At 48.3% G+C, this 12,620-nt stretch overlaps 1 pseudogene across 1 annotated transcript in view; it reads left to right on the top strand.

Moving 5' to 3' along the window:
• LOC311121422 (hormonally up-regulated neu tumor-associated kinase homolog B-like) overlaps positions 1-2,180 on the top strand; it is a 69,270-nt pseudogene extending 67,090 nt beyond the window's left edge. The window contains exon 10 of the transcript in view: positions 1,420-2,180. The product of the transcript in view is annotated as a hormonally up-regulated neu tumor-associated kinase homolog B-like (transcript). The remainder of the gene's footprint in view (positions 1-1,419) is intronic.
• The last annotated feature ends 10,440 nt before the right edge of the window (positions 2,181-12,620 follow it).

Genomic DNA, 12,620 nt, shown 5'->3' with positions numbered 1-12,620 from the left:
GTGTGTGTGTGTGTGTGTGTGTGTGTGTGTGTGTGTGTGTGTGTGTGTGTGTGTGTGTGTGTGTGTGTGTGCAACAACAACAATGTATCCCACAAGTTCAGTTACATTTCATAATTTATCCTCATGTCTGGTCCTAAAATAGCTCTGACTATCAGAGAGAACATCATGACACTTAGAGAGATAACGTCACATTCACACTGAGACCAGCTAAACCCTGAGACCAGCTGAACACTGAGACCAGCTGAACACTGAGGCCAGCTGAACACTGAGACCAGCTGAACCCTGAGACCAGCTGAACCCTGAGACCAGCTGAGACCAGCTGAACCCTGAGACCAGCTGAACCCTGAGACCAGCTGAGACCAGCTGAACACTGAGACCAGCTGAACACTGAGACCAGCTGAACCCTGAGACCAGCTGAACCCTGAGACCAGCTGAACCCTGAGACCAGCTGAACCCTGAGACCAGCTGAGACCAGCTGAACACTGAGACCAGCTGAACCCTGAGACCAGCTGAACACTGAGACCAGCTAAACACTGAGACCAGCTGAACCCTGAGACCAGCTGAACACTGAGACCAGCTGAACCCTGAGACCAGCTGAGACCAGCTGAACACTGAGACCAGCTGAACACTGAGACCAGCTGAACACTGAGACCAGCTGAACCCTGAGACCAGCTGAACCCTGAGACCAGCTGAACCCTGAGACCAGCTGAACCCTGAGACCAGCTGAGACCAGCTGAACCCTGAGACCAGCTGAACCCTGAGACCAGCTGAGACCAGCTGAACACTGAGACCAGCTGAACACTGAGACCAGCTAAACACTGAGACCAGCTGAACACTGAGACCAGCTGAACACTGAGACCAGCTGAACACTGAGACCAGCTGAACACTGAGACCAGCTGAACACTGAGACCAGCTGAACCCTGAGACCAGCTGAACACTGAGACCAGCTGAACACTGAGACCAGCTAAACACTGAGACCAGCTGAACCCTGAGACCAGCTGAACACTGAGACCAGCTGAACACTGAGACCAGCTGAACACTGAGACCAGCTGAACACTGAGACCAGCTGAACACTGAGACCAGCTGAACACTGAGACCAGCTGAACACTGAGGCCAGCTGAACACTGAGACCAGCTAAACACTGAGACTAGCTGAACTGTTCTGTACTGTTCTCTATTGTTCTCAGAGGCAGATGAAGGGAGAAGATGTCAGAGTGTCGCGTTCAGAGCAGAATTAGATAGGGTTAGCACTGGGTGAGAGAGACAGATAAAACAACATTATCTGGGTTGTGTGATGTCATGGACTGATTGGTGTTATTTTAGGGTATAAAGACCACCGTTGTGTGGATACATGTCAGCCCAGAGGATAACACTTTTCTCTCTCCTCTCTCTCCTCTCCATCTCTCTCTCGCTCTCTCAGGTCTGCTGCGAGCGGTGACAGGTAACTTCCACCGCGCCTCTCCTCTCGCCCCGTCCGGCACTGTCGCCTCGTCCTCCATGGAATACCTGGAGATCCACCCCCTATTCCCCCACATGCCACAGCCAATCAGGCACCTAGAAACCCTCCAGGCAGCCAATACCAGCCCAGACCACATCCCCGCCCCCCCGGCTCCTTCTCCAATCGGCATGCACTCTTACGACTCCCTCTCCAAAGCTGAGCCAATCGACGACGTCGTGGTTCCCGCCTCGGCCACGCCCTGGTACAAACTGACCAATGGGACCTTCTCTCCTCCGCGACACGTCTCGGCCTTCCACCCTGATTCCTCCTACCTAAAAAAGGCGACTATCCCCAGCCCCCCTGTCCTCATTGTCAACCCCCAGCCCAAAAAGTCATCCTCTAACTCGGGTGACTCTGACACCAGCGGTAGCCCCCCTAGCATCTTCGGCAGCCCCCCGGGAGGCTCAGCCTTTTCCCCGCCCAAATCAGCCTTCAGTCCCCTCAACCCGTCATCTGCGTTCATTCCTCCGTCCATTGGGGGCAGCATTGAGCCAGACAGCCCCCAGGACCGTGGCAGTAAGTTCCCCTCTATGGGCATCGGCCAGATCCTGAAGAAGAAGGTCCCCTTCCAGCCGTTCAGTTTCAGGGCGGAGCAAGCGGTGGAGGAGGATCTGGTGTCTCCGCCCCCCTACCACATGCAGACGCTGCTCTGTGCCTCCGGGGCGCTCAAGACCCTCTGCTGAAGCATTGTGGGTAGCGGGACAAAGATGATGATGGAAGACCATCTGGAGGTGTGGCTCTGGTCCAAAGTAGTGCACTATGAAACGAGGAGATAGGGTCTGGTCGTTTGAGAGAGTTTGGATCTCACTCCTGAGCGGCCTCGGAACTTGTCCTCTGCTGAGGCAGTCGCCATGACAACACTACGACTCTAGATACACAGAGGCGCTCTTGGTGTTAGAGGGAAAAACTATTGTAATACAGTAAAACACTAAAGACTATAAAAAAAAGACTAAGGTGGATTGAAATGAAAATGGCACTTTGTACTGTCAACGATTGGTGTGACACCGGTGACTGGAACACATGACGTGGAGCTCCACAGTGTTACCTGTCATTGGTGTGTATCGTGTTGTGAGAGAGAGCTGAATGACACACAGAGAGAGAGAGAGAGAGAAAGAGCGAGAGACAGAGAGAGAGAGAGACAGAGAGACAGAGAGAGAGAGAGAGAGAAGAGAGACAGAGAGAGAGAGAGAGAGAGAGAGAGAGAGAGAGAGAGACAGAGAGAGAGAGAGAGATAAAGAGAGAGAGAGAGAGAGAGAGAGAGAGAGAGAGAGAGAGAGAGAGAGAGAGACAGAGAGAGAGAGAGAGAGAGAGAGAGAGAGAGAGAGATAAAGAGAGAGAGAGAGAGAGAGAGAGAGAGAGAGAGATACAGAGAGAGAGAGAGAGACAGAGAGAGAGAGACAGAGAGAGAGAGACAGAGAGAGAGAGAGAGAGAGAGAGAGAGAGAGAGAGAGAGATTTCATATCACCTTAAGTAAACTGACTGTAGTTTGTGCAATAGTACTATATGTGTGTTCTGCCTGCCGCCATGCCGGTATTGCCAAGGTGCTTTCTGAACAAATGGAAACAGTGGTGGTGTAGTGCCATGAAGTGAGTTTGCTGTAAATACTAAACGTTCCAATGATGGATTGTAGTGTAACATTCTATCTGTATTGGACTAACTAATGCTTCCACATACTTTACACAAGGCTTCTCACTGTTGAGATAGATCTTTCATATCTGTCAAAATCTGCATGCAAAACCATTTTAAAATCAATTTGAATATGTACATCTTTTGTGGTCAATATTGAGATTGATTTGGACTGACTTGATTCGAGTTCTTTAGTAAGCTTTTGTAATTGATTGCTTTTTGCTTTTGAGTGTTGAGAGATTTCTATGATGGCTTATAAAATATTTTAAATATTTATACTAAATCAATGATGTCTCTGTCTGGTCCTTCTACGGCACATGCTCCTTGTCTGGGGGCTTGCCAATAGACACACGGTGTGTGTGGTGTCTGTGTGTGTGGTGTCTGTGTGTGTGGTGTCTGTGTATGTGTGTGGTGTGTGTGTGTGTGGTGTCTGTGTGTGTGGTGTGTGTGTGTGTGTGTGGGTCTGTGTGTGTGGTGTGTGTTGGTGTATGTGTGTGTGGTGTGTGTGTGTGTTGTGTGTGTGTGTGTGTGTGTGTGTGTGTGTCTGTGTGTGTGTGTGTGGTGTGTGGTGTGTGTGTGTGGGGGTCTGTGCATGTGGTGTGTGTTGGTGTATGTGTGTGTGGTGTGTGTGGTGTGTGTGTGTGTGTGTGTGTGGTGTCTGTGTGTGTGGTGTCTGTGTGTGTGGTGTCTGTGTGTGTGGTGTCTGTGTATGTGTGTGGTGTGTGTGGGTGTGTGTGGTGTCTGTGTGTGTGGTGTCTGTGTATGTGTGTGGTGTGTGTGGGTGGGTGTGTGTGGTGTCTGTGTGTGTGGTGTCTGTGTATGTGTGTGGTGTCTGTGTGTGTGGTGTCTGTGTATGTGTGTGGTGTCTGTGTGTGTGGTGTCTGTGGGTGTGGTGTCTGTGTGTGTGGTGTGTGTGTGTGTGTGGTGTCTGTGTGTGTGGTGTCTGTGTATGTGTGTGGTGTGTGTGGGTGTGTGTGGTGTCTGTGTGTGTGGTGTCTGTGTATGTGTGTGGTGTCTGTGTGTGTGGTCTGTGTGTGTGTGGTGTCTGTGTGTGTGGTGTCTGTGTGTGTGGTGTCTGTGTGTGTGGTGTCTGTGTATGTGGTGTCTGTGTATGTGGTGTCTGTGTGTGGTGTCTGTGTGTGTGGTGTCTGTGTGTGTGGTGTCTGTGTGTGTGTACATACTCAACCTTTATTGAACATTTCTGAAATGCTATTCATACTAGGGTTAGGGCTATTCATACTAGGGTTAGGGCTATTCATACTAGGGTTAGGGCTATTCATACTAGGGTTAGGGCTATTCATACTAGGGTTAGGGTTAGGGCTATTCATACTAGGGTTAGGGTTATTCATACTAGGGTTAGGGTTAGGGCTATTCATACTAGGGTTAGGGTTAGGGCTATTCATACTAGGGTTAGGGTTAGGGCTATTCATACTAGGGTTAGGGCTATTCATACTAGGGTTAGGGTTAGGGCTATTCATACTAGGGTTAGGGTTAGGGCTATTCATACTAGGGTTAGGGCTATTCATACTAGGGTTAGGGCTATTCATACTAGGGTTAGGGTTAGGGCTATTCATACTAGGGTTAGGGTTAGGGCTATTCATACTAGGGTTAGGGTTAGGGCTATTCATACTAGGGTTAGGGTTAGGGTTATTCATACTAGGGTTAGGGTTATTCATACTAGGGTTAGGGTTAGGGCTATTCATACTAGGGTTAGGGTTAGGGCTATTCATACTAGGGTTAGGGCTATTCATACTAGGGTTAGGGTTAGGGCTATTCATACTAGGGTTAGGGTTAGGGCTATTCATACTAGGGTTAGGGTTAGGGCTATTCATACTAGGGTTAGGGTTAGGGCTATTCATACTAGGGTTAGGGTTAGGGCTATTCATACTAGGGTTAGGGTTAGGGCTATTCATACTAGGGTTAGGGTTAGGGCTATTCATACTAGATTTAGGGCTATTCATACTAGGGTTAGGGTTAGGGCTATTCATACTAGGGTTAGGCTTAGGGCTATTCATACTAGGGTTAGGGTTAGGGCTATTCATACTAGGGTTAGGGTTAGGGTTAGGGCTATTCATACTAGGGTTAGGGTTAGGGCTATTCATACTAGACATTTGCACACAATCCAGATTTATAAATATAAACCAAATAATCCAATGTCACACCAAAAAAATATTGATCAAATCAAATATTAAGTTTAATTTTGAGTAAGTCATAGTAAGTACCTGGTCTCAACCCTGAAAGGCAGACTTGGTAAAGAAGAATGTGAGTCCCAGTAGGGTGATGGAAAACAGACATGGCCTTCTGTGGCCTCTCCCAACACACACCCATACCCTCCCTACACATGGCATAAGGGGGGGGTAGAAGGATTACTTTATCCTATCCCAGGTATTCCTTAAAGAGGTGGGGTTTCAAATGTCTCCGGAAGGTGGTGAGTGACTCCGCTGTCCTGGCGTCGTGAGGGAGTTTGTTCCACCATTGGGGTGCCAGAGCAGCGAACAGTTTTGTACCCTCCCTACACGCACCCGTACCCTCCCTACACGCACCCGTACCCTCCCTACACGCACCCGTACCCTCCCTACACGCACCCGTACCCTCCCCCCACGCACCCGTACCCTCCCCACACGCACCCGTACCCTCCCTACACGCACCCGTACCCTCCCCCCACGCACCCGTACCCTCCCCCCACGCACCCGTACCCTCCCCCCACGCACCCGTACCCTCCCCACACGCACCCGTACCCTCCCTACACGCACCCGTACCCTCCCCCCACGCACCCGTACCCTCCCCCCACGCACCCGTACCCTCCCCCCACGCACCCGTACCCTCCCCCCACGCACCCGTACCCTCCCCACACGCACCCGTACCCTCCCCCCACGCACCCGTACCCTCCCCCCACGCACCCATACCCTCCCCCCACGCACCCGTACCCTCCCCCCACGCACCCGTACCCTCCCTACACGCACCCATACCCTCCCCCCACGCACCCGTACCCTCCCCACCCGTACCCTCCCCCCACGCACCCGTACCCTCCCCACACGCACCCGTACCCTCCCCACACGCACCCGTACCCTCCCCCCACGCACCCGTACCCTCCCCCCACGCACCCGTACCCTCCCCACCCGTACCCTCCCCCCACGCACCCGTCGCCTCCCCCCACGCACCCGTACCCTCCCTACACGCACCCGTACCCTCCCCACCCGTACCCGTACCCTCCCCCCACGCACCCGTACCCTCCCCACCCGTATCCTCCCCCCACGCACCCGTACCCTCCCCCCACGCACCCGTACCCTCCCCACCCGTACCCTCCCCCCACGCACCCGTACCCTCCCCCCACGTACCCGTACCCTCCCTACACGCACCCGTACCCTCCCCCCACGCACCCGTACCCTCCCCACCCGTACCCTCCCCCCACGCACCCGTACCCTCCCCCCACGCACCCGTACCCTCCCTACACGCACCCGTACCCTCCCCCCACGCACCCGTACCCTCCCTACACGCACCCGTACCCTCCCCCCACGCACCCGTACCCTCCCCACACGCACCCGTACCCTCCCCACACGCACCCGTACCCACCCCACACGCACCCGTACCCTCCCTAAACATTTACATTTACGTCATTTAGCAGACACTCTTATCCAGAGCGACTTACAAATAGCTGCATTCACCTTATAGCCAGTGGGATAACCACTTTACAATGTTTTTTTTATTTTTTTTATTTTTTTTTTAGGGGTGGGGGGTGTGTTGGGGTAAGGGGGGGTAGAAGGATTACTTTATCCTATCCCAGGTATTCCTTAAAGAGGTGGGGTTTCAAATGTCTCCGGAAGGTGGTGAGTGACTCCGCTGTCCTGGCGTCGTGAGGGAGTTTGTTCCACCATTGGGGTGCCAGAGCAGCGAACAGTTTTGTACCCTCCCTACACGCACCCGTACCCTCCCTACACGCACCCGTACCCTCCCTACACGCACCCGTACCCTCCCCCCACGCACCCGTACCCTCCCTACACGCACCCGTACCCTCCCTACACGCACCCGTACCCTCCCCCCACCCGTACCCTCCCCCCACGCACCCGTACCCTCCCTACACGCACCCGTACCCTCCCTACACGCACCCGTACCCTCCCCCCACGCACCCGTACCCTCCCCCCACGCACCCGTACCCTCCCTACACGCACCCGTACCCTCCCTACACGCACCCGTACCCTCCCCCCACGCACCCGTACCCTCCCCCCACGCACCCGTACCCTCCCTACACGCACCCGTACCCTCCCCACACGCACCCGTACCCTCCCCACCCGTACCCTCCCTACACGCACCCGTACCCTCCCCACCCGTACCCTCCCTACACGCACCCGTACCCTCCCCACCCGTACCCTCCCTACACGCACCCGTACCCTCCCTACACGCACCCGTACCCTCCCTACACGCACTCGTACCCTCCCCACCCGTACCCTCCCCACACGCACCCGTACCCTCCCCACCCGTACCCTCCCCACCCGTACCCTCCCCACACGCACCCGTACCCTCCCCACCCGTACCCTCCCCACCCGCACCCTCCCCACCCGCACCCGTACCCTCCCCACCCGTACCCTCCCTACACATGGCATATCCATTTCTCACAAGACATCTGTGGTGGTCATGAAACCAACACCACAGCTGAACGACCCCGCCCTACTACCCCCCCCCCCCCCCCCCCACACACACACACACACACACACACACACTGTTAATCCACTCAAGTATGGTGCCCCGGTCCCCTCCATAAACCGTTCTCTGTCACACCGCCCTGCGACCAGTCGAATAAGGGGGGTCCCCAACGCTGTGAGACATGCACACAGCAGAAACAGGCCTCCCTGGTTAAATCGGTGTGGCTAAGCCGCTGAGAACCGTGGGGGTGTATTAGGGTCCAAGCCCTTTGTTTACCAAAGGGGACAGTGAGAGCCAAATCACCAGAAACACAAACAGACTATGACACAGACTCCTATAGCTCAGCCACGGACCGGATGAAAGGGTGAAACACACCAGAAATACTCAGGGTTAACTATAGTCTACAAACACTCAGGGTTAACTATAGTCTACCAACACTCAGGGTTAACTATAGTCTACCAACACTCAGGGTTAACTATAGTCTACCAACACTCAGGGTTAACTATAGTCTACAAACACTCAGGGTTAACTATAGTCTACCAACACTCAGGGTTAACTATAGTCTACAAACACTCAGGGTTAACTATAGTCTACCAACACTCAGGGTTAACTATAGTCTACCAACACTCAGGGTTAACTATAGTCTACCAACACTCTGGGTTAACTATAGTCTACAAACACTCAGGGTTAACTATAGTCTACAAACACTCAGGGTTAACTATAGTCTACAAACACTCAGGGTTAACTATAGTCTACAAACACTCTGGGTTAACTATAGTCTACAAACACTCTGGGTTAACTATAGTCTACAAACACTCTGGGTTAACTATAGTCTACAAACACTCAGGGTTAACTATAGTCTACAAACACTCAGGGTTAACTATAGTCTACCAACACTCTGGGTTAACTATAGTCTACAGACACTCAGGGTTAATTATAGTCTACAAACACTCAGGGTTAACTATAGTATACAAACACTCTGGGTTAACTATAGTCTACCAACACTCAGGGTTAACTATAGTCTACAGACACTCTGGGTTAACTATAGTCTACAAACACTCAGGGTTAACTATAGTCTACCAACACTCAGGGTTAACTATAGTCTACAAACACTCAGGGTTAACTATAGTCTACAAATACTCAGGGTTAACTATAGTCTACAAATACTCTGGGTTAACTATAGTCTACAAACACTCAGGGTTAACTATAGTCTACAAATACTCAGGGTTAACTATAGTCTACAAACACTCAGGGTTAACTATAGTCTACAAATACTCAGGGTTAACTATAGTCCACAAATACTCAGGGTTAACTATAGTCCACAAATACTCAGGGTTAACTATAGTCTACAAACACTCAGGGTTAACTATAGTCTACAAATACTCAGGGTTAACTATAGTCTACAAATACTCAGGGTTAACTATAGTCTACAAATACTCTGGGTTAACTATAGTCTACAAATACTCAGGGTTAACTATAGTCTACCAACACTCAGGGTTAACTATAGTCTACAAATACTCAGGGTTAACTATAGTCTACAAACACTCAGGGTTAACTATAGTCTACAAATACTCAGGGTTAACTATAGTCTACAAATACTCTGGGTTAACTATAGTCTACAAACACTCAGGGTTAACTATAGTCTACAAATACTCAGGGTTAACTATAGTCTACAAATACTCTGGGTTAACTATAGTCTACAAATACTCAGGGTTAACTATATTCTACAAATACTCAGGGTTAACTATAGTCTACAAACACTCAGGGTTAACTATAGTCTACAAACACTCAGGGTTAACTATAGTCTACAAACACTCAGGGTTAACTATAGTCTACAAACACTCTGGGTTAACTATAGTATACAAACACTCAGGGTTAACTATAGTCTACAAACACTCTGGGTTAACTATAGTCTACCAACACTCTGGGTTAACTATAGTCTACAAACACTCAGGGTTAACTATAGTCTACAAACACTCAGGGTTACCTATAGTCTACCAACACTCAGGGTTAACTATAGTCTACAAACACTCAGGGTTAACTATAGTCTACAAATACTCAGGGTTAACTATAGTCTACAAACACTCAGGGTTACCTATAGTCTACCAACACTCAGGGTTAACTATAGTCTACAAACACTCAGGGTTAACTATAGTATACAAACACTCAGGGTTAACTATAGTCTACCAACACTCTGGGTTAACTATAGTCTACCAACACTCTGGGTTAACTATAGTCTACCAACACTCAGGGGTAAGTATAGTCTACCAACACTCTGGGTTAACTATAGTCTACCAACACTCAGGGTTAACTATAGTCTACAAACACTCAGGGTTAACTATAGTCTACAAACACTCAGGGTTAACTATAGTCTACAAACACTCTGGGTTAACTATAGTCTACCAACACTCAGGGTTAACTATAGTCTACAAACACTCTGGGTTAACTATAGTCTACAAACACTCAGGGTTAACTATAGTCTACAAACACTCAGGGTTAACTATAGTCTACAAACACTCTGGGTTAACTATAGTCTACAAACACTCTGGGTTAACTATAGTCTACAAACACTCAGGGTTAACTATAGTCTACAAACACTCTGGGTTAACTATAGTCTACAAACACTCAGGGTTAACTATAGTCTACAAACACTCAGGGTTAACTATAGTCTACCAACACTCTGGGTTAACTATAGTCTACAAACACTCAGGGTTAACTATAGTCTACCAACACTCTGGGTTAACTAGAGTCTACCAACACTCAGGGTTAACTATAGTCTACAGACACTCAGGGTTAACTATAGTCTACAAACACTCAGGGTTAACTATAGTCTACAAACACTCTGGGTTAACTATAGTCTACCAACACTCAGGGTTAACTATAGTCTACAGACACTCTGGGTTAACTATAGTCTACAAACACTCAGGGTTAACTATAGTCTACCAACACTCAGGGTTAACTATAGTCTACAAACACTCAGGGTTAACTATAGTCTACAAACACTCAGGGTTAACTATAGTCTACAAACACTCAGGGTTAACTATAGTCTACCAACACTCAGGGTTAACTATAGTCTACAAACACTCAGGGTTAACTATAGTCTACAAACACTCTGGGTTAACTATAGTCTACAAACACTCAGGGTTAACTATAGTCTACAAACACTCAGGGTTAACTATAGTCTACCAACACTCAGGGTTAACTATAGTCTACAAACACTCAGGGTTAACTATAGTCTACAAACACTCTGGGTTAACTATAGTCTACCAACACTCATGGTTAACTATAGTCTACCAACACTCAGGGTTAACTATAGTCTACAAACACTCAGGGTTAACTATAGTCTACAAATACTCAGGGTTAACTATAGTCTACAAATACTCAGGGTTAACTATAGTATACAAACACTCAGGGTTAACTATAGTCTACAAACACTCTGGGTTAACTATAGTCTACCAACACTCTGGGTTAACTATAGTCTACCAACACTCAGGGTTAAGTATAGTCTACAAACACTCTGGGTTAACTATAGTCTACCAACACTCTGGGTTAACTATAGTCTACCAACACTCAGGGTTAAGTATAGTCTACAAACACTCTGGGTTAACTATAGTCTACCAACACTCAGGGTTAACTATAGTCTACAAACACTCAGGGTTAACTATAGTCTACAAACACTCAGGGTTAACTATAGTCTACAAACACTCTGGGTTAACTATAGTCTACCAACACTCAGGGTTAACTATAGTCTACAAACACTCTGGGTTAACTATAGTCTACAAACACTCAGGGTTAACTATAGTCTACAAACACTCAGGGTTAACTATAGTCTACAAACACTCTGGGTTAACTATAGTCTACAAACACTCTGGGTTAACTATAGTCTACAAACACTCAGGGTTAACTATAGTCTACAAACACTCTGGGTTAACTATAGTCTACAAACACTCAGGGTTAACTATAGTCTACAAACACTCAGGGTTAACTATAGTCTACCAACACTCTGGGTTAACTATAGTCTACAAACACTCAGGGTTAACTATAGTCTACCAACACTCTGGGTTAACTAGAGTCTACCAACACTCAGGGTTAACTATAGTCTACAGACACTCAGGGTTAACTATAGTCTACAAACACTCAGGGTTAACTATAGTCTACAAACACTCTGGGTTAACTATAGTCTACCAACACTCAGGGTTAACTATAGTCTACAGACACTCTGGGTTAACTATAGTCTACAAACACTCAGGGTTAACTATAGTCTACCAACACTCAGGGTTAACTATAGTCTACAAACACTCAGGGTTAACTATAGTATACAAACACTCAGGGTTAACTATAGTCTACCAACACTCAGGGTTAACTATAGTCTACAAACACTCAGGGTTAACTATAGTATACAAACACTCAGGGTTAACTATAGTCTACAAACATTCAGGGTTAACTATAGTCTACAAACACTCTGGGTTAACTATAGTCTACAAACACTCTGGGTTAACTATAGTCTACAAACACTCTGGGTTAACTATATTCTACAAACACTCAGGGTTAACTATAGTCTACCAACACTCAGGGTTAACTATAGTCTACAAACACTCAGGGTTAACTATAGTCTACAAACACTCAGGGTTAACTATAGTCTACAAACACTCTGGGTTAACTATAGTCTACAAACACTCTGGGTTAACTATAGTCTACAAACACTCTGGGTTAACTATAGTCTACAAACACTCAGGGTTAACTATAGTCTACAAACACTCAGGGTTAACTATAGTCTACAAACACTCTGGGTAACTATAGTCTACCAACACTCTGGGTTAACTATAGTCTACCAACACTCAGGGTTAACTATAGTC

Source organism: Coregonus lavaretus (genome assembly GCF_964263955.1).
Source record: "Coregonus lavaretus genome assembly, contig: HAP1_SCAFFOLD_405, whole genome shotgun sequence".
Taxonomy (NCBI): Eukaryota; Metazoa; Chordata; class Actinopteri; order Salmoniformes; family Salmonidae; genus Coregonus; species Coregonus lavaretus.
The sequence above is the reverse complement of the archived record's forward strand: the minus strand, read 5'-3'. Positions and strand labels throughout refer to the sequence as shown.